Source organism: Triticum urartu, chromosome 1A, assembly GCF_056163025.1.
Source record: "Triticum urartu cultivar PI428250 chromosome 1A, HENAU_Tu73, whole genome shotgun sequence".
NCBI classification, from domain to species: domain Eukaryota; kingdom Viridiplantae; phylum Streptophyta; class Magnoliopsida; order Poales; family Poaceae; genus Triticum; species Triticum urartu.
Genome location: NC_141873.1, coordinates 92,906,958 through 92,931,206, shown reverse-complemented (window position 1 = coordinate 92,931,206; position 24,249 = coordinate 92,906,958). Strand labels below are relative to the sequence as shown.

At 51.9% G+C, this 24,249-nt stretch overlaps 1 long non-coding RNA gene across 4 annotated transcripts; it reads right to left on the bottom strand.

The window, feature by feature from the left end:
• Nucleotides 1–2,696: 2,696 nt before the first annotated feature.
• On the bottom strand, nucleotides 2,697–24,117 carry LOC125549539 (uncharacterized). Of its 4 annotated transcripts, none has more exons than XR_015599149.1 (5): nucleotides 22,307–24,117; nucleotides 20,447–20,596; nucleotides 19,675–19,868; nucleotides 10,469–10,790; nucleotides 4,747–6,300 (listed from the first exon to the last, which is right to left on the bottom strand). It is a non-coding gene; the product is annotated as an uncharacterized LOC125549539 (long non-coding RNA). The 4 variants fall into 4 exon arrangements; XR_015599151.1 differs by having other exon boundaries at nucleotides 19,675–19,832; XR_015599153.1 differs by lacking the exons at nucleotides 4,747–6,300; nucleotides 10,469–10,790 and adding an exon at nucleotides 2,697–3,672 and having other exon boundaries at nucleotides 22,307–24,115.
• Nucleotides 24,118–24,249: the final 132 nt, after the last annotated feature.

The window sequence follows — 24,249 nt, the reverse complement described above, 5'->3', positions numbered from 1 at the left end:
TTGTCGCGAGGCGTCGCAATAGATAATAAAGTCCTTGGAGAAATCTGGTGGTACCAGTACGGGAGCAGATGTCAGGCATCTTTTCAGTTCCTGAAAGCTGAACTCGCATTGTGGGGTCCACTCGAACTTTTTATCTTTCTTGAGGAGTTCAGTTAGGGGTTTAGCAACCTTGGAGAAATTCTCGATGAAGCGGCGGCAATAGCTCGCTAAGCCAAGGAAGCTCTGAACTTGCTTGACCGTTTCAGGTGGAGTCCAATCAAGGATGGCTTGAACTCGCTCGGGATTGACAGCAATACCCTTACCAGAGATTACATGGCCTAGATAGGTCACTTCTGGCAACCAAAATTCACACTTGGAGAATTTGGGATAAAGACGATGCTCTCGAAGTTTCGTCAATACCAGCCTTAGATGTTCGGCATGTTCCTCCTCACTCTTGGAGTAGATGATTATATCATTGAGGTATACCACGATGAATTTATCCAAATACTCCATGAAGACTGAGTTCATTAACAAAGAGAAGGTGGCTGGGGCATTGGTTAAACCGAAAGACATGACGGTGTACTCGTATTGGCCATAACAAGTAATAAAGGCCGTTTTGGGAATGTCCCCGTTTCTATTTTTGATTTGATGGTATCCCAACCTCAAATCCATCTTGGAAAAGACTGAGGATCCAGCGAGCTGGTCATACAGATCGTTGATCCTGGGAAGCGGATACTTGTTCTTGATAGTGACCAAGTTGACAGGCCGGTAATCTACGACCATCCGATCCGTTCCATCCTTGTTCTTGACGAAGAGGACGGGGGAAGCCCAAGGAGAGGAACTAGGACGGATGAAACCCTTTTTCAAGGACTCATCGAGTTGGTTCTTAAGCTCAGCTAGTTCTAAGGGTGCCATCTTATAGGGTCTCCTAGAAATTGGAACGGTTCCTAGAACAAGGTCTATCACAAACTCGACATCGTTGTCAGGTGGAACACCTGGAAGTTCTTCTGGAAAGACATCCGGAAAGTCTCGGACTATCGGAATATCTTCAAGGTCTGGAAGGGGTTGGCATTTAGGGAGTAAAGCTGGTGCTTGGCCACTCGAGTTAAGACATTGACTGTCTTGCCCAATGGGTGAGTAAGTTGAACGGTTCTAGTGGCACAATCAATCTTAGCATAATGAGCTGACATCCAGTCCATACCCAAGATGATGTTTATGTTCGAGGACTTGAGAGCTATTAAGGATGCAAGGAAGACAAGTCTATCGACAAAAAATTCATTCCCATGGCTTACTCTAGAAGTTTGCCATCTAGAGCCAGGGGTTTGAATTTCCATGGTAGTGGGCATGTCACAGAATGTCGTGTTATGCAATCGAGCATAGCTCTCAGATATGAATGAATGAGATGCTCCAGTGTCGAAAAGAACAGATGCTGGATGGCAATTAACAAGGAGCGCACCAAGGACGACGTTAGGATCCTCATGAGCCTCCTCATCCGAGACATAGTTAACATGGCCACGTGCAGTGGTGGCTGGCTTGGCGTAGAAGGTCTTTCCCGCTGGCTTACCACGGCCAATGAACTTTCCAGACTGATTGGGGTTGTTATTCTGGGGACACTCTCGACTGTAGTGACCCGGCTCTCCACACTTGAAACATATCACAACATTGGGGCGTGGAGCAGCATTAACAGCGGGGCCACCATAGGTCTTAGACGGTGCAAACTGCTGGTTGGGCCGAGGCGCCTCAAAGGATGGCCTCAGAATGAACCTGGGTGGCAGTGCCGTGCTTGGAATCCACACCCGGCGCTTCTGAGATCCAGAGCCGGATGAAGAACCAAAATCACGAGAGTGCTTGTGTGAAGCGTCATAGTCAGACTGGCCTGTCTCAGCACTGATGGCTTTATTGACCAACTTCTGAAAGGAGGTGCACTCGTGCAGACGAAGATCACGACGAAGCTCAGGGCTAAGTCCCTTGTGGAACCTTGCCTGCTTCTTAGCGTCGGTGGATACCTCTTCAGGAGCATATCGTGCCAGATTCCCAAACTCACGACTATATGCATCCATAGTCAGTCTTCCTTGGGTGAAATTGTAGAACTCTTCCCTCTTACGATCTGTGAGACCTTCCGGGATGTGGTGCTCACGGAAAGCCTCACTGAATTCAGCCCAAGTAGTGATTTGGCCGACCGGGCGCATAGCCTCAAAGTTTTCCCACCAAAGGCTAGCAGGGCCTTCGAGGTGATAGGCAGCATAGGTAACCTTATCAGCTTCGGCTACGTTAGCAGAACGTAGCTTGTGTGTGATGCTGCGGAGCCAGTCATCCGCGTCGAGGGGCTCGACAGAATGATTAAACTTTGGTGGGTACAACTTGATGAAGTCATTGATTGACACCAAGTCATTTCGCTGATGGCGTGCAGTGTTCTGCTCAATCCGCTCTAGCAAGCGGTTAGTCTCATGCTTGTTTCTTTCCGCCTCCAGCATAACTTCGGCCAGAGAAGGCGGGTGAGGAATATTTTCACCCATGGCTGCACTGGCTTCCCCCTGCTCCGAGGCAGCAGGGTTGCTGCAGGTGTTGACCATCCTAGGAAAAACAAGACAACGGTTTAGACAAGGATGGCACAAACTTAGCAAGGAAGTGCAGAATGTAATGGATAACATGGAATGCTAAGATGTTCATTGCATGACATGGTAATATAGAAACTGCCATATATATACCATTGGTCATACACACCGTACATAGTTTAGTACAAGCCCATGCTAGAGTACAACTACGGTGAAAAACATTACATCTCATCGGAGGCATTCCAAGCTCCTATACATTATTTTTCTACACCTCCAGAGCGTGATACACACCAAGTCGTATCCCACGGTCACGCAGGACTGTGGAGAATACAACTATTACAATACTAGAGAAACTACTACTAGCTCAGACGGCTCCGTAGTAATCCTCATAAAAGTCACAACCAAAGCCTGGAAGTGGAACATGATCATCTGGGAACAGACGGTCCTGCGGAGCATGCGGACCATAGGGACTAGGTTGTGGCCTTGGTCCCACAGGCGGTAGCAGACGGGGACCACGAGGAGGGGTGATTCCTCCTACATCGCGCCACTCCATACAATCTGGCAATCCAGACCGTATAGGGTACAGGTCCCTCATGTCCATGTATCCTACCTGCACCGCGGGTGCAAACCGAGTCAAAGTGGCCCAATGATCAGAACGAGTGTGGAAAAGCTCCATACGCAAGGCCCGATTTTCGCGGTCCTTATCCTCGAGCATCTCGGCAGTGGTGCGGAGTAGTGACTCCTCATGTGTAGAGTCATAGTACAAAGCCTGATAGTACCCCTGTGCTCCAGGAAGTGAGGCTGGCATGTAACGGAAATCAGTGTTCTGTAGCAAGGCAATCCTGGCTTGAATGATAGTCATCATTGAATAGGCTGCATCCTGCACAGACATCTCAATAGTGACCCCAAGTCCATAGGAACAATGAAGGGGCTCAGTGGCTCCAGGATAAGAGGGATATATCCTGACGGTACAAAGGTACTGGCTCTAGTTGAAATCTCTGAACTGCTCCTCGACGGTATATTCCGGATACCACCGATAGCCTGACTCAACCATCACTCGAACCAATATGCCCGTGTAGCCGGGCACATCGAGGCACCGGGTTAGACGAACCACTTGGTTCTGGGAACGGGTGGCCATCTGAAAGCACAGAATAATGCAAAGGCATTAGAATTTTCTAGGGAAAATCGGACAACATAACAGCTGTAAATGCTCAGAAAAAGATTTGAGACATCCACAACAGTTTGCAATACCACTCAACAACATCATATCAAGGTTCTGATTCAACTGACAACATACTAAAAGTAGTAGAAACTGTACTGAGGCTGGTAACAACAATCCTATAAGCTACTACGGATTAGTAAAACGTGAACCTGATAGAAGAAGAGAGCCTAGTCCTTAACCCACGTTGAATGAGAAGAGAATGACTCAGATCAGAGGGCATAAGGTAAAGGAGTAAAAAGAGCCTTACGTTCCCTCCCACAATCAATTCCCCTACATATAACTAAAGCATTTCTAGACTCGACATCGACCAGTTTGGCTCAACGAACCAACAGGCAGTCTGCCTCTGATGCCAACGCTGTCAGGACCCCGATTCCAAGTCACATCGATCTAGCCGGTAACACCTCATATCACATTGTGGCCTCACGCACGGTATCCCCACGGGTGTTGCCTTACCATGGCCCGGGACCGTTTGCGCCTTTTGGCTCACGTATATGATAGTGTCGCTAGCATCCATATGACAGAGAACCCGGGCCGACATGGCTAGTCGAGAATCCAAAGCGGCACAGACCTATGGAGACAGGCATACATGAATCACATCAAGCATGTCGGTCAACAACGTGTGAATCCGGGCTGTAGCACTGGGCTAACAAGACTCCGGGGAACCCGGGCTGTAGCAGGCTAGGCAGGACTCCGGATGTCACCGCGTGACATTTCCCCGAAGGGACAGACATAGGAACGAAGTGAAACACATGCTGGCCAGTCAAGTGTCCTGAGCAGTACTGTTGGGCTAGCAGGACTCCGGTGAACCGGGGTGTAGCAGACTACTATGGCTCGAGGAGCACTAGACTACATTTCCCCATAAGAGAGGTTGCCAAGGATAAACAACTAGATTGTCGGATCCCACACATACCAAGCATTTCAATCATACACACAATATGCTCGATATGTGCAAATACAACATGGCATCACAACAAAACTCTACAACTCAAGTACTTTATTTAAAGGCTCCAGAGAGCCATACATAACATGTTCATACAGGTAGGGGTCACATGACCGGACACTCAAGTCATACAAGCATACAAGCACATACGGAAGCAAATAGTCTGAGTACAGACACTAGAAAGAAAGGAGGCTTGTCGAAGCCTGTCTATCTACATAGGCCCTCCATGGCCAGGATCACCACCTGGGTGGCAATTTACTCATCGACGTCGAGGTCTACATAAAACCCATCGGAGGGGGCAGTGTTGTCGTCTGAAAACAGTAATTAAAGCAACATGAGTACAAAGGTACTCAGCAAGTCTTACAACAGAACCTACTATACATGCTCATTCTCAAGAAGGTGGTGGAGTTATTGCAGCAAGCCAGCTTTGACTCTTGGCTAAGCTATCCTACGAGACACCACTAGTAAAATAGTTTTCGCACATGAGTCCACTAATCACCAACACAATACTCCACCGGGGATCCTCCCTCGTCATCCTACGAGAGGGCCATCCTCGGTACTCACACTTATCTTGAGTCTTTTAGTAGTAACCGTTAACTTGTCTATGAACTGTATAGGCAACCAAGTAGTCCTTTACCGCGGACGCGGCTATTCGAATAGATGATGTTAACCCTACAGGGGTGTACTTCTTCATACACGCTCTCACCACTTACCGTCGTTTACACGACATGTACTCGGCAACCTTCAAGCGGAAGCCCAACGAGGGTGTCAGCCACGGCCTACCTAAACAATCAAGTCTCTAGTCCAGGTTTATCGCCTATCCAGGTTCCATCCGTAGGGAGTCCGGCCGAGGTTTCCACATACGGCCCCGAACGATGTGAATAGGGTCCCGAGACGCCAAACGGGCGCCCGGCATACCCGGCCACGGTGTATCTACCGCATCATAGCCCACCCCTATGGTCAGCGCTACGCATGGCCGCCAACACATAACCTACAAACACCAGAAACTAGTTGCAACTCCTGGACAGAGTACTAGGGTGATTAAGAAGCCGAGAGGGTCCATTGGTTTCGGGCCCAATGTATGGTAGTAGCTGATTCTTAAATCACACATACAGGTCTCAGTTCTTAGGGACGGCCTCAATAAAACAACCCACCATGTACTCCTACATGGCCTCTCATCGATACCTTTACCAAATCATGTTCAACACATCTCTCACATTACCGACATAATCATTTCACTCTAGCCCATCGCCCAGATGAAATCATTTCACTCTAGCCCATCGCCCAGATGAACCTAACCTGAAACAACTCTAAGCATAGCAGGCATAGCAAGGTAGGAAACACATACATGGCTCAATCAACTCCTACACATGCTAGTGGGTTTCATCTAGTTACTGTGGCAATGACAGGTCATGCAGAGGATAAGGGTTCAACTACCGCAGCACACGGCAGTTTGAAACGTTGTTCTCTTAATGCAGTAAGTGAGAGCAGAAGCGAGAACATGGGTTTGTATCGATATGATCAATGGGGCTGCTTGCCTGATGGAGTAGTAGTAGGGTACTGCCCTTCAGTTGGATACTCTGAGATATCCTCGGAGGCAGAACCTACCATGAAAGACACCACAGAAAATAATCAACACATGGCAATATGCAACAATATGATGCATGCTATGACATGGCAAAATGAGGTGTCCTGCCTAATGCAATGGGAAACAAGTTGAAATGGGTCCATTTGAATCAAAGATTCAAACGGAAGCTTAAGTTCTTATGTATTATAAGTGTATTAGCTTGTTTCACCTAAAGAGTAAGGTTAAAGTGTTTTGTCATGCATGAAACCATTACAGATGGAAATATTGAATTTTTCTGATCATTTTTCATATATAATTTGTTTGATTTGGAGCTATGGTTGATTTTTTATGATTTTTAGAAGTTTTGGCTATTTTCTGGAATTTCCTATATAAGAATAAATCCAAAAATAATTAACTGCGTCAGCACTGCATCACTGTGACATCAGCGAGTCAAAGGCGCCAGCCCAGGTCAAACCTGACTGGTGGGCCCCATTTGTCAGTGACCTATTGGGTTAACTAAAAGTTAATTAGTGCTAAACTAAAATTAGCAGGGCTCTGGGCCCACCTGTCATTGACCCAGGGGAGTTAAACCCCAGGTCAAACGAGGTCAACTCACCGGCGGTTTGACGCCTATGACGACAGACGTGGCGGAGGGCTTTGGAAAACGCCCACAAGCGACCATTTGCGTGGCGGAGAGGCTCTACGCGTAGCTGGGAGCAAGCCGCATCGAGTGGTGGCAGTGGGTGGAGCTAGGGTGGCCGGAAACGTCGCCGGCGACGACCTTGGCGGTCGCCGGAGTTTGGGCGAGGTCGAAAACCGAGGCTATGGGGCACGGCGAGGCGCGTGGAGTGGTGCTACGGGCTCATGCGGGTGCGGTGAGTGCGTTGGTCGCAAAGGTGTGGCCGGTGGGTGGCCGGAGTCACGTCGGCGACAAGCTCGGCGGCGGTGGGTGCTCGGGTGAGCGTGGTGCGTTGCACACGGTGCAGGAGGGACTTAATGGAGAGGGGGAGGACGGAGCTGGGCTCACGGCGATTGCAGCAAGCGTCGAAGCGGGCTCGGGGAAGGCCAGAGCTGAGCGGGGTGACGATGGCGGTCTCGGCGACCGGAGTTGGGGGAGACGGGGTCAGCGGCGACTCCAGAGCGGGCGAGCGCTCGGGGCTCGGTCTGCTCGACGTAGTCGACGACGGCGGAGCTAGTGGACACGGTGACGCGGCACGGGGACTACGACGGACGCGGTTAGCACGGTGGCGCGGGCGCGGCAGCGTCGGCCATTGTGCGGGAGAGCGAGGGAGAGGAGCTGGGGAGAGAGAGGCGTGTCTGCGAGCTCGGGGGAGGTGTGTGTGACCGAACCAGGGCAGTAGCGCTGCAAGGGGAGGAAGCGGGGCGGCGGCCAGCTGCGTGGCACGCGCAGGTGCCGGCGTCGAGCACCTGCCTGCCTGCCTGGCCAAGCCAAGCAGCTCGTTGGAGTGGTGGCTGGGCTGGGTCGGCAGGTGGGCCTGCTAGGTGGGCGTCAGGTAAGCCTCTACTCTTTCTGCTTTCTCTTTTCTTTTTATTTATTCCTGTTCTGTGTTTTGAAATAGTAAAAATACTATTTCATTTAGGAAAAACCTGGAAATATTCAGAGGCACATTTGAAAATATTCTCAACAGCCTAAAAATACTTTCAGGGTTATTTGGGCATTTTAAAATATTTATAGGATTTAAATTGCCCAAATTCAAATCGTAATGATTTAATCCAATGACCTTAAGATGTCCTAGAAAAGTGTGCACCATTTTTGTCAAAGGTTTAACCCAAAACAAAAAGGGTGGACTTTTTAGAAGGGCATTTCAGGTTCATTGAAAAAGTTTTTAGTAAACCCTAGTTGTTCCAAGGGGGGTGCTGGGGGTTATATCATCCCCATTTCATTTTTCTGGGAAATTTAAACATGATGCAATCACTCTAATGCATGAACTAGCTAGGGTGTGACAAGGATATATTCACTATTAAGTACTTTTTAATTACTTACAACTCGGTAGAGGGCTGATCCCCGCGCGGACATTGTGCGGCAAGAATACAATCTGAGGCAGGACCCTCTGGCTAAGATTTCTTCTCCCGTTTGGAAACCTTAGTTTCCGGATCTTCAGAGGTAGCCCTCTTCCTTCCCCGGGGAAAGAGGATGTCAGATTCTTCCCCTTGGTTATCCTCCCTCGCGGAGGCGCTCATTCCCTCGGTTGGAATAGGTAGCGAAGGAGGCCCGCCTTCGCCCTCTTTATTCCCCCCTTCATCTTCCTTTGAGGGCACTAGGCAAGGTGCTGGCTCGAGCATCTTTTCCAGCACCGGATTGCCCAAACCCTCAGGAAGGGGGGCCGAACACCGGATCATCTTCGCCTTTGTTATCCAGTCCTAGTCAAAAAGCAATTCTTCAGAATGATGTCATGATAAATAAAAGGACAGTGCGTTCGGCCATAGGATTACTTACTTGGGCAGCGGGGCGGTTGCAGCTCAGGCCCACGTCCTCGGTGGTGTCCGGACACTCTATTTGGGGTCCGAAGAACGATTTGTACATCTCCTCATGCGTCATGCCGAGGAAATGCTGAATAGTGCGCGGTCCTTCCGAGTTGAATTCCCACATGTGGAGGGGGCGGCGTTTGCAAGGCTGGACTTGACGAACCAGCATAACTTGCATTACCATAACCAGACTGAAATCTCCCTCGAAGAGATCTCGGATACGGCTCTGCAGCATTGGCACGTCCTTGGCTGGACCCCAACTCAGCCCCCTGCTGATCCATGACATCAGTTGTGGTGGGGGGCCCGAGCGAAAGGTGGGGGCAGCTACCCATTTGGCGCTTCGGGGAGCTGTGACGTAAAACCACTCCCGCTGCCACAATCTGGACACCTTTGGAAAGGAACCCTTTGGCCATGGAGCGTCAGCAATTTTTCTTATTAAAGCACCTCCGCACACTGCTTACTGCCCTTCGACCGTCTTCGGCTTCACATCGAAGGTCTTGAGCCACAGGCCGAAGTGAGGGGTAATGCGGAGGAAGGCCTCACATACGACAATAAATGACGAGATGTGAAGAAGGGAATCTGGGGCTAGATCATGAAAATCCAGCCCGTTAGAACATAAGACCCCCAACGAAGGGATCCAGAGTGAGGCCTAGTCCACGGAGGAAGTGGGAGACGAACACAACGCTCTCGTTGGGTTCGGAAGTAGGGACGACCTGCCCTCCGGCCGGCAGCCTATGCGAAATTTCGGCGGTCAGATATATGGCCTCCCTCAACTTCTTGATGTCCTCCTCCGTGACAGAGGAAGGCATCCACCGGCCTTGAAGGCTGGATCCGGACATGATTGAAGGTCCGAAGCACCTGACCTGAGCTTTTGGTGTTAGAACTCGAGGCGGGGGAAGGATTCAATTGAGCGCGGGAGGGAAAAAAGAAAAAACCTTGTCCCCTTTATAAAGAGGGTGAATATCAGGCGTCCTCCTCGTGGCCGTTTGAGACTTACCTAAGATCTAAGAGTCATACCAACAGGTATGGTTGGGTTACTCACGTTCGTATTAATGAGAATCTCGTGATAAGGGGAACACGATCTCTGCTTTGACAAGACGTGTCAAGGAAACCGCCTCGCGTTATGGTTCAAATAATGACCGGGCCGTGGCGTGATGTCATGCTACCAAAACATGTCAGCAGATTAGATTTGTGGAAATATTATTCTCTCTACGGTGGTATGTGGAGCTTATTTTGTAGGGTCAGACGCTATCCTTGTATTCAAACTCTTCCGTAGTGTATTTGGAGGAGGAACTCGCCTTGCAATGCCGAAGACAACACTACGCGCCAGACTCATCGTAATTGAAGCCTGGTTCAGGGGCTACTGAGGGAGTCCTGGATTAGGGGGTCTCCGGACAGACGGACTATATCCTTTGGCCGGACTGTTGGACTATGGAGATACGAGATCGAAGACTTCGTCCCGTGTCCGGATGGGACTCTACTTGGCATGGAAGGCAAGCTAGGCAATACAGATATGTATATCTCCTCCTTTGTAACCGACCTTGTGTAACCCTAGCACCCTCCGGTGTCTATATAAACCGGAGGGTTTTAGTCCGTAGGACAACATACAATCATACCATAGGCTAGCTTCTAGGGTTTAGCCTCTCTGATCTCGTGGTAAATCAACTCTTGTAATACTCATATCATCAAGAACAATCAAGCAGGACGTAGGGTATTACCTCCATCAAGAGGGCCCGAACCCGGGTAAACATCGTGTCCCCTGCCTCCTGTTACCATCCGCCTTAGACGCACAGTACGGGACCCCCTACCCGAGATCCGCCGGTTTTGACACCGACAGTAAGCATATGCAATTCAACAAAGTTAGAAGCAATACAAGCTAGACATCATACGCAACATGCAACCACATATAATAGTGCCAAGTTAGAGCAAGCACCTGTGATGGTGGAGTAGGGGAGATGTGCTCATCATCTACACAGCTACGTTGACTGTGCAGCCTTGTGTTGTCTTGGGAATCTTGTTGGGAGGATGGCGGAGTAGAATCTGTAGAGACCCTGTGTTAGAGTTGCTCTGAAGGACTACCATCATCCATTGCCGGACTAATTTCCTTTAGCTGTATTGATTTTGCATTGTGAAGTCAAACCGACAAGAAAAAGGAATAAAATTCGCTCTTGAGAACTCATTCATGGATGATACTGACAAACACTACTTGTCGGCGTCCTCCGAATGGGGGTACCCAGATTTGCCTGCCTGCGGCCCGGGCGTGGCTCCACCAACGGCCTTGTACGGCCCATCTTCACCATCAACCACTCAAGACCCTCGCGAGGGGCCAAGCCTCACGAGGAGGACGACACCAAGACCTCTTCTGGGGCGACCTCGCTAGGCTGGCTCCCGAGGAGCGGAGATATCTATGCAAGGGGCACCACGCGAGGTCCACGTGACGTGAGCCATGACAACCAAGGCCAGGCGGGCGCCATCGGGCGTAGGGTGCCAGTTTCATCTTTGGTGCTAATGGGGCAGGCGCAGGCGAGGAGTCCCGAGGCATCAGGCAAAGGTTTCCATATCGGTGCAGCAAGATCAAGACCAGCAGGACGGCAGGACAGAGGTCACCGCGTAGCCCGCGGTGGCGTCACCACCAGAGCCTTTGGCAGGCGAAGACCAGTCATAACTTGTACTAGTTGTCTCCCTTCAAAATTGGCCGTTGTGGGATCCATTCCTGCCTAAACATTTGGGAAGAGGACCCAGGACTCTATAAATAGGTCTAGCCACCACTGTAGTTAGGATCGGCTCATCGAGGGACGGATCATTCAGACCATCCTCAAACACACCAGGTCATCGAGCTCAAGAACACCTCTCCTCAGGAGGCTGTTCATCAATTGTACTAGTTCATCCTCAGCCCATGAGGCAATCCACCACACACACTGGAGTAGGGTATTACACCACAACAGTGGCCCGAACCAGTATAAACTCTCGTGTCACTTGTTCCTTTGGTTCGGCGAGCTAGGCCTAGAGATCGTTGCGAGTGTGAGCTAGGGAGAGAGAGATCTTCGTGCGCACCCCAGATTTCGAACCTCAAGGGTTTGCCAGAACCCGGAATCCGACATTTGTCGCGCCAGGTAGGGGTGCGCCGAAGCTTCGCCTCTCCGCTTGATTCATCCCGCTCCCATGGCAGGCGCCGCTCCTACAATTAGGCCGGCGGGCCCCTGCGGATGCACCCTCGCTCTACGATAGGTGCAGTGGCCATGCAAGTTCAAGCCAGAGATGCCGCCCCGCTACGACGGCGCGGCAGATCCAGCGGCCTTCCTGCAGGCGTACGAGGAGTTCGTTCTCGAAGCCGGAGGCGACAGTCAGGTCATGGCCAACTGGTTCCCCCTGGCCTTGACCGGCATACCACGCGCCTGGCTTCTCAGTCTGCCAGGATCATCGGTAGCCTCCTGGGAGGAGCTGCGCGATCTCTTCGTCGCGCGCTTCGCGGTACAGGCGCCCCATGCCGTAGCAGCCCTCCTTGGTGGATCGCGGGCACCACCCATGGATCACCATGTCAAGCAGTTCATCTGCCAGGTGGGCGCTGCCCGCGTGCAGCAGGGGGCTCCCCCAGGTTGGGAGGCGCCCCAGGCCGACCTCACCTTCATCTTGGAGGACCACCCAGCAATCACCACGGGCTCAGGCGCGCTCCCAATGCTCTGCACACCCACCATCTGCAACGTGGCTGTGACCAAGACCCTCATCGATGGAGGAGCCGGCCTCAACATGCTATCCATGGAAGATTTCGGCTTGCGTCACGTACCATACGGTCGGCTCCGCCCCACCAAGCCTTTCTCTGGAGTCGGCACCGGCTCCACCAGCCCCCTGGGGCATATACGCCTCCCGGTCACCTTTGGTACCCGCCACTACTACCGCACCGAGCTGATCGACATCGACATCGTCCACATCGGCCTCCCGTACAATGTCATCCTCAGGTACCCTGCCCTAGCTCAGTTCATGGAAGCAACCCATCCAGCCTACAACCTCATGAAGATGCCAGGGAGCAGCAACGTTCTCATCATGACTGGGGACACCAAGGAAGCCTCGACGACTCTCAAGCTCGCCTTCAAGGCCGTCGCGGCGGCACGCCCAGCCAATGAAGCCGCCCCGGGGGCTGAGGGGGCCGCGCCAGCAAAAAAGAAGCAGCTGTTCACTCAAGATCGGGCTGAAACCAAGCAAGTGCCATTCGAGGAAGATGGGGCCTCGGGAGCCACTTTCACCATAGGCGCCAACCTCGATCCCGTCCAAGAAGAGGCACTAGTGATATTCCTGCGTGCGAACAAGGAGGTATTCGCCTAGGAGCCCAAGCAGGTGGTGGGGGTCCCAAGGGGAGTAATCGAGCATCACTTAAGGGTGTGCCCCAATGTGCATCCTGTGAGGTAGAAGGCGCGACGACAGTCCACGGAGAAGCGGTCCTTCATCATCCAGGAAACCCGCAAGCTACAAGCTGCGGGTGTCATCCGCAAGGTCCGGTACCCAGAGTGGCTGGCGAACCCCATCATTGTGCCCAAGAAAGGTGGGAAGGAACGTATGTGCGTCAACTTCACCAACCTCACACAAAGCCTGCCCTCAAGACCCGTTCCCACTTCCGCGCATCAACCAGATCGTCGACTCCACCGCCGAATGCGACCTGCTGTGTTTTCTAGATGCCTTCTCGGGTTATCAACAGATCAAGATGGCACTGGAGGACATGGAGAAGACGGCCTTCCTGACCCCGTGCAAGGTATACTGCTACACCTGCATGTCGTTCGGGCTGCGCAACGCTGGGGCCACCTTCCAGCAGTTGATGCACATCGCCCTGGGCCAGCAGCTCAGGAGGAACGCTGAGGCCTACGTCGACGACATCATGGTAAAATCTTGGGAGGCGAGGACCCTCATACAAGACTTAGAGGAGACTTTCGCTAGCCTGTGCCAGGTGGATCTATGGCTCAATCCAGAGAAGTACGTGTTCGGCGTCCCTTTGGGCAAGCTACTGGGTTTCCTCATATCGCACAGGGGGATCAAGGAAAATCCGGAGAAGGCCAAGGTGATAGAAGACATGAGCCCGCCCCAAACTCGCGAGGAAATGAAGAAGCTCGTGGGTTATGTGACCTCGTTGGGGCGCTTCATCTCCAAGCTGGGAGAACGCGCCCTACCGTTCTTCAAGCTGATGAAGAAGAAGGGCCCATTCGAGTGGACCCCAGAGGTCGACCTGGCGTTTCCAGACCTCAAGAGATATTTGACCAACCGTCCGGTGATGGTCGCGCCTCGACCCCTCGAGCCCCTAGTGCTCTACCTGGCCGTCACGCCCCACTCAGCCACCACGGTATTGGTGGCTGCCCAGGAGGAGCGCCAGGCCAAGGATGCGCCGTGTAATGCCGTACCTCCAACCGGGATGAAGTGGTGCCAGGACGGCACCACTAAAGCCATGACGACATCCACGGACGATCAGACCCCGCAAGACGGCGTGTCTGGGCCTGCAGAGGCCATGGTGGACAACCAAGCTCCTATGGTCACCCTACCTCAGGAGGCGCCACAACCCCCAGAGGCCACGAGGCTCCACCGACGCCCTCGCCCTCGTCGAGCACCCGGTCTACTTCGCTAGCACGGTACTACGGGACGCAATGGCGCGACACCCCATGCGCAGAAGCTCCTGCTCGTGCTCCTGGTGGCCTCACACAAGCTACGTCATTATTTCCAAGGCCACCCAATTAAGGTCATCTCAGCCTACCCATTGGAGAGCGTGCTCTAGAGCCCCAACGCAGCGGGAAGAGTTGTCGAATGGAACATCGAGCTGCAGGCGTTTCAGCTGGAGTTCAGCACAACCAAGGTTATCAAGGGGGCTGCCCCTCGCCGACTTCGTGGCAGAATGGACCGACGCTCCGGAACCTGAAGCAGGCGAGAACCGATCCCTCTCGCCAGGAAGTGAAGCGCCAGACGGCTTGGTCATGTACTTCGACAGCGCTTTCGCACGCCAGGGCACGGGGGCTGGAGCCATGCTCATCTCGCCCACCCAGGACAAACTCTACTATGCCGTGCAACTCTGCTTCCAGCGGGGCGAGAAGGTCTCCAACAACATCGCAGAGTATGAAGGTTTGATCGCCGGCCTCAAGGCTGCGGCGGCCTTGGGGGTGAAGCGCCTCACCATCAAGGGTGACTCTCAGCTCCTCGTCAACTTCTCCAACAAAGTATACGAGCCTCAGGACGAGCACATGGAGGCATACCTCATGGAGGTACGCAAAATGGAGAAGCAATTCTTGGGCCTAGAACTACAGCATGTGCCTCGGGGCACAAACAAGGATGCGGATGATATATCCAAGAGGGCATCAAGGAGACAGCCCCAGGAGCCTGGCGTCTTCGGGGAGCGGCTCTTTAAGCCTTCAACAGCCCCTCCGGCTGCGGAGCCTATGCCGCCTTAGGAGGAGCTCCCCCCACCACCAACCTCAGGAGCTCCCGCCTGTGGCCAGACCTCAGGAGCACGCCCGCTCCTTGCGCTTGAGACTTAGGAGGGGTGCTGGACTGAAGAATTCAAGGCATACCTGCTGCGGGGGACACTGCCGGAGAAAGAGGAGGACGCGGAGCGTGTGGCCCAGCAAGCTATGACGTACTGCATTCAGGACAGTGAGCTGTACAGAAAACGACCAAACGATCTTTCTTCACGATGCATCTCTAGGAAGCACGGGAGCGAACTGCTAGCTGACATACACGTCGGGGACTGCTGGCATCACTCGTCGTCGCACACCCTAGTTGGCAAGGCCTTCTGCAGCGGGTTCTATTGGCCCACGACACTCAACGATGCAGCTGAGCTGGTAAGGGGCTGCGAGGCCTGCCAGTTCCATGCCCAGCAAATCCACCAGTTGGCCCAGGGCCTCCAGACTATCCCTCTCACGTGGCCGTTCGCGGTCTGGGGGCTGGATATCCTGGGTCCGTTCCGTCGAGCGCCTGGGGGCTACCGCTAACTCTACGTTGCCATCGACAAGTTCACCAAGTGGGTAGAGGTGGAAGCCGTACGCACCATCCCAGCTGGGTCGGCAGTTAAGTTCATCAAGGGCCTCGTGAGCCGGTTTGGGGTCCCTAACCGCATCATCACCGATAATGGCTCGCAGTTCACTAGCAATCTCTTCAAGACATATTGTGCTAACCTTGGAACGCAGATTTGCTACGCTTCAGTAGCACACCCCGGGAGAAATGGCCAAGCCGACCGCGCCAACGCGGAGGTCTTGAGAGGCCTCAAGACTAGGACCTTCAAGAAGAAGCTCGAAGCCTGCGGCAGGGGCTAGCACGACGAGCTCCAGTCTGTCCTATGGTCCATCGGCACCACCGCCACCAAGCCAACGGGTGAGACCCTGTTCTTCCTAATCTACGGAGCAGAAGCGGTTCTCCTTCACGAGGTCAGGCATCGCTCCACGCGGGTCCTGGCGTTTGATGAGACGCATCAGGACACCATGTGGGGGATGGACCTTGTGCTGGGGGAGGAACGCCACTGCCAAGCCTCGCTACCAGCGGCAAGGTACCAGCAGGCACTGTGACAGTATCACTGCTGCAATGTCCGATCCAGGATGCTCAAGGTGGGCGATCTTGTCCCGAGGCGGGTGCTCTCCAGGAAAGGGATACATAAGATGTCGCCCATGTGGGAGGGCCCATTTAGGATTGCCCGCCTCTCCAGGCCTGGTGCCGCACGCCTGGAGACGCAGGACGGGACCCCCATCCAGAATGCCTGGAACATCCAGCACCTCCGGAAGTTCTACCCGTGAAGCAAGGCCTAGTGCATGTGAAGGTCTCTTCTCGTGACACTCGCACGTAATAATGAGTGGGGCTGTACACGCCCGGAGTCTTCGGAGTGCCACCCTCGGGCCTCGGGGGCTCCCTCCCATGTCCTAGTGGCAGCACTTAGCTCTGCGCTGGTGAGAAGACTAGGCTAGGTGCCAGACGCGGCTGTTCATTTGCTTTTTGTAGTTGGTTTGCGCCCCCTTTTTTATGGAATTTGGAGTTCTGGCGTTTCTCTATTGCTCGGTTGAACCCTTTCTTTTCTCTTCTTCCTCACTCGGTTCTTTGTTTTGCACCAGGGAGGGCGGCAGTTGCCCGGCGCTCTCCCTCGCGTGCCTCGTGCGGGGGCTGGGCAGGTGTGTGCATGCGCTGGGCTAACCTAAGCCACGGACACGCCTTGCCAAAGCCCTGTTGCTCCATAGCTTCGGCTCCCCTGACCTTCGCGAGGCACCCTCGATTAAGCTCGCAGTTGGCGCACCCCCCTAAGTTCGTGCCCCACGGGTACCGCGACATGGTGCGCTGGGCCATGATCATGAGGCCTCGCGCAAGGAAGGACAAGGCACCCGACGAACGTCTTAACAATTTCTGCAGCCCTATGATGCCTCCCGGGGACAAGGGCTCCCAATCCAGCAACAAGGAGGGCTCACCAGGTGCCAAAGGGCACGCCCACACGAGAGAGGAAGCTACCCTGGGCGCATCCAGCTAAGTTACCCCTCTGTCTCTACATGAAGCACGAACGTCATAACACAACACATGAACAATAAACATAGCACAAAGCAGCATAAGCACTGCGGTTCATTACATGCCCTCGCAGGGCCCCATACTTGTTTCTTGATATGCATGAGGAAAGGAAAAGACTGTCAAAAGCGGCTCCTATGACGCGGATGCTCACCAGGATCGCCCCTCCCCCCTGGACTCAGCCGGAGCCCTCCTCGCGCTTCACTGGGGCGCGGCGACAAGACGACCCTCCACCGTCCTTGAAGCGAGCCCGGTGACGGGGCGACGAGTCATAGCCGCCACTGTTGGAGCTTTTATTGGAGGAGGAGTTGTCGTTGCCAGACGAACAACGGCCGTCGTCGGGGGCGAGGCCGCCCTCGTCCTCGTCACGGCCATCGCCAAGGCCGAGCACTCCGTCACCCTCGCTGTCTTTAGGGCAGCACCCGGCACGGCGACCATCTTGCCCGAACACCGTCACAAAGAGGGTCGCGGCTCCGTCTTACTTGAAGTGGAGGGTGCATCGCCTACCCAGGCCGCGAGCATGGGAAAACGTCTGCCAGCCGCGGGCTAGGGCTATGTTGCCCCTGATGGAGACCTCCACCGCGACCCATGAAGCCTTGCTGCAGCAGCCGTCGGCCTGCAGCCAGAGGCCGCCAGGACCCGTGGCCGGCAGCTCGCCGGCAAAGGACCACGGAAGCTGAAGCCATGTGCCAGCCGGGTTGTCCGACCACGCGACGAATTCTGGCAGCACCTCTGCCGAGTGGAAGCGCGGCCGGGGAGGTCGGGGGACCATGGCACTCCTCATTTATAGCCAGAGGGAGGCCAACCGCCGGCCTCCATGATCTAAGGTAATGATGGTTTTCTTCTGCATGCAGCAGGGTCTCGTCAAGTCGGGCAGTTGTCGAGCCAGCATGGGGAAGCGGAGACTCCCACGACCTATCAAACACCATGTGTCAATCGGGGCCACAAGCGGTTGGGGCCTGTGGTGCTATGCACTTTCCCTTTGGCTTCGCCTCGAAGACAAGTCCGAGCGCGCCTTGGGCTCGGGGGCTATTGTCGGCGTCCTGGGAACGGGGGTACCCAGACTTTCCTGCCAGCAGCCCAGGGCGTGGCTCCACCAACGGCCTGGTACGGCCCATCTTCACCAGCAACCAATCAAGACCCTCATGAGGGTCCAAGCCTCGCGAGGCGTACGACACCAAGACCTCTTCTGGGGCGGCCTCGCTAAGCTGGCTCCCGAGGAGCGGAGATATCTATGCAAGGGGCACCTTGGGAGGTCCGCGTGACGTGAGCCATAACGACCAAGGCCAGGCGGGCGCCAGCAGGCGCAGGGTGCCAGTTTCCTATTTGGTGCTAAATTGGCGGGCGCAGGCGAGGAGTCCCGAGGCATCAGGAAAATGTTGCCATATCGGTGCAACAAGACAAAGACCAGCAGGACGGAGGTCACAGCGGAGCCCGCGGCGGCATCACCAGCAGAGCCTTTGGCAGGCGAAGACCACCTTTTGTCAGGATAACTTGTACTAGTTGTCTCCCTTCAAAATTGGCCGTTGTGGGATCCCTTCCCGCCTATATATTTAGGAAGAGGACCCGGGCCTCTATAAATAGGGCTAGCCACCACCGTAGTCAAGATCAGCTCATCGAGGGACGGATCATTCAGACCATCCTTAGACACACTAGCTCATCGAGCTCAAGAACACCTCTCCTCACGAGTCCGTTCATCCATTGTACTAGTTCATCCTCAGCCCACGAGGCAATCCACCACACACACTGGAGTAGGGTATTACACCACAACGGTGGCCCGAACCAGTATAAACTCTCGTGTCACTTGTTCCTTGGGTTCGGTGAGCTAGGCCTAGAGATTCTTGCGAGTGTGAGCTAGGGAAAGAGAGATCTTCGTGCGCACCCCAGAGTTCGAACCTCAAGGGTTTGCCAGAACCCGGAATCCGACACTACTTGGATGAAAGGAAAACACATGATACGAGGATGGAATATGTACGAAAAACAGGACGGCGTGACATATTCACACCTATGATGTGGTAACTAAGCAGAAGGCATTTCAATAAATTAGAAGCACTGCAAGCTAGACACCATATGAAAGGTGCAACCAATATCACTCTGCCAAGTTCAAACTGTCTGGCGTTTCAATAAATTAGAAGCAGTACATGCTAGAAATCATATGCAAGACATAACCAACATCACAGTGGCGACTTAAAGGTGCCTTATCATAAGTGACCGATATGGGATATGCAAGAACCCTAGTCTGATGTAAGAACATGGTGTGGTCAGATATAGTATGTTCAAGAAACAGGAACACGTGTCATATTCACAGGCATTATGTGTAAAGTAAGCAGATGCAATTCAACAAAGTTAGAGGCAATGCAAGCTAGACATCATACGCAACATGCAACCACATATAATAGTGCCAAATTAGAGCAAGCACCTGTGATGGTGGAGTAGGGGAGAAGTGTTCATCATCTACACAGCTATGTTGACTATCTAGCCTGCGTTGTATTGCGAATCTTGTTGGGAGGATGGCGGAGTAGAATCTGTAGAGACCCTCCATTTCAGTTGCGCGGAAGGACCACCATCATCCAATGCCTTACAAATTTCCTTCCGCTTTATTAATTTTGCATTCTGAGGTTAAACCGACAAGAAAAAGGAATAAAATTCGCTCTTCACAACTCATTCATGCATGATACTGACGAACACTACTCTGATGAAAGGCATAGTCATGATACGAGGATGGAATATGTACGAAAAACTGGATGGCTTGACATATTCACACCTATTGTGTGGTAACTAAGCAGAAGGCACTTCAACAAATTAGAAGCACTACAAGCTAGACACCATATGGAAGGTGCAATCAATATCACTCTGTCAAGTTCAAACTGCCTCGTCATAGGTGGCGTTCATCAAACTAGAAGCACTACATACTATAAATCATATTCAAGACGCCAACCAATATCATACTGCCAACTTAAAGGTGTCCCATCATATGTGACTGATGCAAGATACACAAGAAGAGTAGTTTCATGTAAGAACATGGTGTGGTAGAAAGATATAGTATGTACCAAGAATAGGAAAGCATGTCATATTCACATGTATCATGTGTAAGCTAAGCAGATGCAGTTTACACTAATTAGGAGCAATACAAGCTAGACAACATATGCAACATGCAACCAGATATCACACTGCCAAGTTAGAGCAAGCACCTTGGATGGTGGAGTAGGGGAGCGGAGACTTGGAACTTGTAATGCACTAGCACTACAAGGAGAATCCGTACAGATGCTTCGTTTACATTGATGCACAGGACCACCATCATCATCTTCCTTACTCTTTTCCTTCCTCTTTTTTGATTTTGCCTTGTCAAGTCAAAGTCACAAGAAAAAAGGAATAAAATTTGCTCTTCAGAACTCATTGATGCATGATACTAACGAACACTATTTTCATGTAAGGCAGCCGCAAGATAGGAGGATGGAATATGTATGAAAAACAGGACGGCATGACATATTGACATGTATGATGTATAAAGTGTAAACTAAGCACAAGGTGTTTGAACTGGTTAGAAGCAATGCAAGCTAGAAACCATATGAAAGATGAAACAAATATCACTCTGCCAAATTAAAAGGGTGGCCTAACAAATGTATTTGACCAAATTAGAAACAATACATAGCAACATGCAAGAAATAATATACAATATGCAACGAATAAAGGTGTCTCATCGTAAGTGATTGATGCAGGATACAGAAGAGAGGTAGTTTCATGTAAGAACATGGGTAACACATAGATGTAGTGTGTAGCAAAAATAGGAAGGCATGTCATATTCACCGGTATAATGTGTAAACTAAGCAAATGCAATTTACCCTAATTAGAAGCACTAGACGCCAACCCGTGCATTGCACGGGCTAGTTTATTGAAAAATAGTCTATCCGTTCCAAGATACACATGTGGAACACCTTGTAATTTTAAAATTTATTTTTGACATATTTGAAAAAAACTACTATTTATGTATGTATGTTTTCATTTTTTGTATAATTGTGATGCCTCACTAATTTGTATTTAATTTACTTTCTTTATGATTTCATATTGTTTTATGTTATCTAAAATATAGAAATATTCCGTGCTTATGAACTTTATGTATCTTTATTAGTACTACATTCTAAAGTATGTCAATTTCTTTCGAGCTGATTTAGCTTAAAATGCAAAGATTGCAATTAAGCAAGTAGTACCTTGTTCCCCTGATGATGGATTAGTGAGCACTTCTATGCTACAGGTTTGCAAGCATGTAGTTATTGTGTACTTGAAATAAGGTCAATGGCAAGAGAATTCCTACCAAGAAATCTAATGGGTCAAATAAACTGAGCAAAGCAAGATCATGGAATGCATACTATATTAACTATATTAACTGTAGCTACGTCATCTAGATAAATTCCCTCTGGCCGGGAAATAAACCATTGTGACATATACATTTATAAAGTAAAAGTAAAGTGAGAATGGAAAAAAACACCTCGATGATAAATACAATAAACATTAGCACTTAGTTAGAAAAAAAGTTGTATGAAGGTATATGTGTGATATTCTATAAAATAACATAATCTTCCAAATATAGGTATAGGTCAAGTATGATTAATAAGTTGTGTTTGGACGCACCGCACGTATTTCTTATGAATACAAGTGATTTACAGGATAAAATTTTTATTTACCCAAATATACCACTGGTCTAATCGATCGTAAAAGTTGACCTGATAATATGTGCCAACCTTGTAAACTAAAAGGAAGGAGCTTTTAAATGGGTCTAGATTTTCATGATATAACCCCTGGAGGGAGCTAGCTTACCTGAAATTGCGATGCTAAAATTTAAATGGCACTAAGGCCTGGTGCCCACAAATAGTACGCGAGTTACTTCCATCATTTCCATTGAAGGCCGTATTATTCATCACAATAATGTCAAATAACTCATTTAAATTGCAATGAAGTTTAAAATGGAGTGTACGTTTCAACTACTATTTGTTTCACACTTATACCACGGATAAACCTACAACTAAACACAATGCGAATGTTTAATCCCATACCTGTTCAAATGAATATCCTGCGGTAGTTTGTGGTGCGCTTGGCGGCTCGGCAACGCACGGCGGTTTAACGCGGGCGTGTTGACCCGGCAGGGCCACGGCGGTCTTGGCTCGGCGAGCTTCAGTGACGGCGTACAGTGACGGCGGCTCGGCGTTAACTCGCCATCTCGAAGGCGGCTCGGCCATGGAGGAGCCGGCTTGAAGACAAGCGCGGCAGCCCGCGGCGACAGCAGGTCATGGCAATGACTTGGGGTTGAACCTATTGCAACCTGGCGACAGCGTGTAATGACGGCGGCTCGCGGCGATTTGATAATGTGGAGGCGCGCGCGGTAGTGACGAAGCGCCGGCGAAGCAGCGGGTTGAGGTAGCAGGGCGATTCAGAGTTCGGGTCGTCAACGGGGCGGGTCTTCCGAGGAGTACGAGCCCGCAGACAATCCGCTCCCGGGTCGTGGAACGATGCGGTGATCCACCTGATATATCGTTAATCATCAATTTCTTATTGACCTTCACAAATAGTGTCTGATTCGTAGTCTCATCTGACGGCTTGATTGGGACTTGGCTTTGTGCGTGTCTGGTAATTTTGGCAATTCTCATGGAGAGCAAGCGTGGTACCGGCGGTTCACGGTGGAAGCAATTCTGATAATCTTGCCAACCGACCTGATAAATCTTTCCCTATAATATACTGTAATAATAAACCACTTATCGCTTCTGGTCGTACGTCATCGTCATTTTTGCAGAAAAGTCCCTTCGTTTTTTAGAAATCAACCCGCAGTCTATTTTTAGTGAGAATCTGAGTAAACGTTTCGTTTTTGCAAAAACGCCCCTGTATTCATTGGTATTCAACCCGCGACCCTTCATTTATAGAAAAAAACTGAGTCCTCTTATCCATAGCGCCCGTTCTGTCGTTCGCCGGCGGCCGCTGTGGCTTGCGCGGGAGGATGGAGGACGCTCACCGGGGCGTGCGCGGCGGAGACGGCTTCTGTCGCGCGGCGAGGTGGAGCAAGGACGGTGGTTGTCGGGCTACATGAGGAGGTAAAGGCGGCCAAGGCAAGGAGGCATAGGCGTCGGCTAGCCAAGAGGCGGCCAGAGCAGAGGAGGATGGGAAGGCAAGGAGGCATGGGCGTCGGCTAGCCAAGGGGCGGACGAAGCAGAGGACGATGGGAGGCGGTCGACCATGGACGCGGAGGTGCTCGCAAGCAGGGAGGAGCAGAGGCGACGACGGAGTGGCTCGGGCGCTCGCGCTCGCGCAGTGTCAGAGGTCAAGATTTCCACCACGAGAGAGTGGTCGGTGCTGGTGCTGGACCGCCATGGCCGCTAGCGGTGGTGGAGGAAGGATGACGCCATGGCCGCTGGTCCTGGTGGAGCAGGGGAGCCGGGGGATTCGGCGGCGCGCGGGGGGTCTGGCGATGTGGAACGGGGGGGATCCGCCGGCGACAGTGGTGGAGGGACGCCCGCCATGGCCGCCCGTGTCCTAGTTGAGCAGGGGCTTGGTGGCGCGGGAGAGCGGGCATACCGGCGGTGGGGAGCAGGGGGATCCGGCGACGGTGGGCGCGCAGGCGGCAGCGGCGGCGTATCCTGGGGTGGTCGTGTGGTATCCGGGTGGGGGATGAGGATGGATAAGAGCCGCGCTTTGGCGACGGGGCTCGCGGAAGAGAAAACTGACGAGCGGAATTTCTGGAGAGAACGCGTGTTAGCTTTTTTAGCGATCAGCTGACGTGTTGACCGGATTTTTTTTCTCTTGTTTTGTACTAAGAAAAAGGGGTGCAGTTTGGATCTTCACGGACCGTAAACATCCAAGCCCATCACGGGGACATGTCAACGTGCACAGATGTGTTTTTGTTTGTTTCTCCCAACTACGTTGTCCAGTTTGGCGCTACATATTTTTGTTTTAACATTGAATTTAACTACCCCTCACGAATTCATATTAATTGGCTACCAGGAGACGA